Source organism: Oryctolagus cuniculus, chromosome 1 (genome assembly GCF_051225735.1).
Source record: "Oryctolagus cuniculus isolate XC-2025 breed Fujian yellow rabbit chromosome 1, ASM5122573v1, whole genome shotgun sequence".
In the NCBI taxonomy this organism is placed as follows: domain Eukaryota; kingdom Metazoa; phylum Chordata; class Mammalia; order Lagomorpha; family Leporidae; genus Oryctolagus; species Oryctolagus cuniculus.
In genome coordinates, this window is record NC_142867.1 from 20405881 (window position 1) to 20410214 (window position 4334).

Here is a 4334-nt window from a genome sequence, read left to right on the forward strand (position 1 = left end):
GGAAGCAAATTCATCAATGCTTTATTGTTAAATACGAACGTGGGAGGCCATGGACTTGGGCTGTGCACCTGTAGCAGGTCTGGAATACCAAACCCATATAGACTTTCATCACAAAAGCCGGGTTTCAGTTGCAGGCCAAAATTAATTTGGATGATTATATTTTATTTAATCAAATATGTCTTACTGCTCAGGTCACTTCACTATTTTAAAAAAAAATCAATGGAGCTTTAGTGTTTTTTTTTTTTAAGATTGATTTTATTTATTTGAAAGAGTTACAGAGAGAGGTAGAGCCAGAGAGAGAGAGGTCTTCCATCCACTGGTTCACTCCCCAGATGGCTGCAATGGCCAGAGCTGAGCTGATCCAGAGCCAGGAGCTTCTTCCAGGTCTCCCAGATGGGCGCAGGGGCCCAAGCATCTGGGCCATCCTCCGCTGCTTTCCCAGGTGCATTAGCAAGGAGCTGGATAGGAAGTGGGACTCGAACCAGCACCCATATGGGATGCTGGCACTGCAGGCCAGAGCTTTAACCCAGCGTGCCACGGTGCCATGGTGCCAGTCCTGCTTTAGTTTTTTAATTCAAACTTCAGTCACACAAGTGCATGGCAGCCACATCTCTCCAGTGGCTCTCGCATTGGAGAGCACAGGTTTAGAGGTTGGCAATGAGTTCTGGGGACAGATGATCTAGATTCTAATGTGGCTTTGTCATTCGCCAGCAATAGCTAACACCTGTGGACAGCTCCCTCCTTCCCAGGCTCTATCCGTAGATGCTGAATACCTTAGGCAAACCGAGGGCTGCCCATGCCTGGTCCCACTGCCTCCTGCACCCATGCTGGCTGATCAAACACCTTGCTGGATGAGTGCCCAGTGTCATGGCCAAACATCAGGCAAGCTGTGGCTGTGAAGGTATGTTTATATTTCATTTATTTCTTCGAAAAATTATCGATTGATTTGAAAAGCAGAGCGACACAGTGAGAGCTTCTATCCCTTGGTTCACTCCCCCAAATGGCTGCAACAGCCAGGGCTGGGTCAGGCCAAAGCCAGGAGCTCCATCCAGGTCTCCCACATGGATGGCAGAGGCTCAAGGACTTGGATCATCTTCCTCTGCCTGGCCAGGCACACTAGCAGGGAGCTGGATTGGAAGCAGAACAGGCCGGACTCAAATCCGGCACTCGCATATGGGCTGCTGGCTTCTTCAGTGGCAGCTTAATCCATGGCACCAGGATGCCAGCTCCAGCTCTGTGTGCAGGTGTTTTTAAAGGCGTGATTGACACTGAAATGAGTGGACTTTGAGGAGCGAAGATTGCCCTTCGTACTGCGAGTGAGCCTCATCCTCTCAGCTGGAGGCCGTAAGAGAACAGGCAAGGACTTCTGCTCCAGTTGTTTGCTGAAATTTCCAGACTGCCCAGGGGCCCTGCAAAGTTTGCCTTTTCCAGCCCCCACAATTGCATGAGTCCATTCCTTAAAATAAAAGCCTCTCTCTCTCTCTCTCTCTCTCTCTCTCTCTCTCTCTCACACACACACACACACACACACACACACTCCGGAGAACCCTAACCCCACCAATCATCCTGATTTCCACGGGGAAACCGAGGCAGGCAGCCTTCAGAGCTCCTGTTCCAGCCATTCGGGAAACTGTTTAACTTCTCTAGGTCTCAATTTTGTCACCGGGAAACTAAGACGCATGATAGCAGCTCGCTGACAGCTGTCGTGAGGGCCGGTGGACATAACACAAAGCGTCTAGCACACCGTAAGTGCCCAATAAAAATTATTGATTGGCATCTTCCATCGGAAAGCTGTCCAAGCAGAACCCATCACTGGCGGCACCACAGACATCCAAGGCTTCAAGAAAAGGAAGAACAACGCTGAGAAAAGTATCGTGCATTGGTCTCACGGAGGATCCTTATTAAAGACACTTTGGAGATAGGTTTGGGCCGTGTCCCATGCCAATCAAAGAAAAACCACAGCTTTTGAGTGCCTCCCTGCCGTGCACATGAAATCCTCACCTTAATGCTACTGGGGAAGCGATCGCGGGGCTTCCCATTGTATAGACGAAAAACTAAGACTGAGCGAATTGGAAATTAACCCAGCTTCTGCGTGACAATTGTTTTATTGAATAATCCTTTGCCAAGCAGCTTGTCGGCGAATTAAAATCAACATCGGGTTCTTGTGGAGCAATTGACGGCTTAATCATTCATTCCCTTCTTCTCCCTCGTTTTTACCTGGTGCTGGGCGAGCACGTTTGTTCAGTCGGCTTTGAGACCCTCATATCATCTTATAATGCATTCTTCTTGGCCATTTCGCACAGGAAATCCAAAAGAGGATGTTTCGTATATTGCATGCAACTAAAATTGCATGCAGCTTGTAAAAGAAATGCATTGTTCATAAGCAACCAAGCCTTGCGCTTTTTGCAAATGTTTATCATTAAGTGAAAGGAGACTCTGGATGTCAATACGTTTCGTCTTGTTTGTTCCCTCTTTTCGTTCCTGTGCTCTGCCCCGACATTTCAAGTTTGCTGTAATCCACAGATTAATTTGAAGGTATTTCTTTGAGCGATGTCCAGGAATGTCAGGCTTTATAGGAAGATTATTTTTGCCTGTTTTAATACGTTTTTCTCCCTCACTCCCCTCTCTCTAACGTCAGGGTTGCATAAATCCAGTTTAATACGACTTTCATTTGGGAGACCTAACAAAGAACCCAGCGGGAGCTAAGCCAGACCTCCTTCTGTTTTTCATTGATTATCTTTTTCCGTCAAAATGAACCAAGCCCTCTAGCCTGAGGATTTGGGAGAAATAAGTCCAAAAACCAGTTGAAGGGAAAGCTTAAGGGTAAGCGCCGATTGTTCTCGGAGCGCCTGTGTCTTCACACCCACACGCCCATCGGGGGCTTTGTCTGAGCTGGCTGCATTTGACAGGGAGGTGAGAGTGTGCATTCCCAAGTGCTAACTCCATCATGTTTGTTGGGAGGTTGGATATTGTATGGTCTCTAACCTGTGGGCCTTGGTACTTCTATGTACGTGAGTTTGCCTGGCACAGTTCATAGTTTAAATAATTTCGACTCTAATCTATGCTGGAATAGAGACATTTCTCCCTGGACCATGAACACCCATATTTCAGTGGCAGTGCTATGGAAAGACCAACGGGATTATTAAATGGCACCCTCCCCCGGGAAAGCGTGCCTCCTCCTTTTCTCTATCTCTCACGTTCTCTTTATTTCTGTATGAGCAATTCTTTGCTGTCTCCTGGGGATCCAACAGCAGATAGGAGTGGAGCTATAGATAGTGTGCTTGGCAAAGTCTGGATATATTATGCTCAAATTATAATGTGTGCCTACAGGGTAAGCCCCTACCCCTGTGGTGTGCAAAGCTTTGCTACAGACCCTGTGTCTGCAGATCAGCACCATGGCCTTATTAAAGCCCCATCCCTGGGGTATAACTTACTATCCCAAGGTTAGGTAAGGAATGTGCATCCAAGCCTTAAAAATGCACCTCCCTTCTGAGCAGGTAATCTACAACCCAGGAGAGGAGGGGAGGATGTGAAATTCTTATGGAAAAGGGTGTTTAGCACAGTGGTCCAGAACACTGAAGCTTTCAAAACAGCCTAAATGTCTGCTATTAAGGTGTGTGAATGCCCATCTGTGGAACAGTCTATAGCCATTAAAAATGAAGTTGCAGATTATCGATATGAAACGATATTCGCGATACAATACCAGACAAGAAGGAAAGTCCCAGTGGAATGCTGTGGATGAGCCGATTTTTACAAACAAATCTATCAGTAGATTGCACTCCCAGGAAGGAGCTGGCCAGACACCAAGCAAGTTCAAGTATGGCGTGGTTATTGCTGGGCGGTTAGCTCCTAGGTGCATTTTTATGTCTTTTCTCTAATATTTTGCTTGTCTGCATTTCCTAATTTCTCTCTAGAGACTAGCTATTGGTTTTGAAATTAAAACATTTCATAAAAGTCATTTTTAATGAAAAGCAGAGTCTGTCTCTGGACCACTGCTGGCAGCAGGCTGTGCAGGCAGGTCCTGGCCCAGCGGCTCCAGCATTCCCAGAGCCACTCCAGATGCCCAACCTGTGCCCCACCGGGACCCCCAGCCTCCCTCATTCTGGCTCTTCCAGCCCTGGCCATGGCTTTAGATCCCTGCTTCAGAAAGCCACACCCACCCCTGCTCGGTGCCAATGACAGGACAGGCGGCCCAACATCAGCTCAGACACACTGGGGGTGGTACCTCCAAGGCCCCCAGCCTGGTGTCCAACTCCTGGAGCTGGTCTCGGGGCGGAGCTCCCGCTGGCCAGCATCCAAGATGGAAGGTGGCCCCATAACCCCGAAACGCAGAG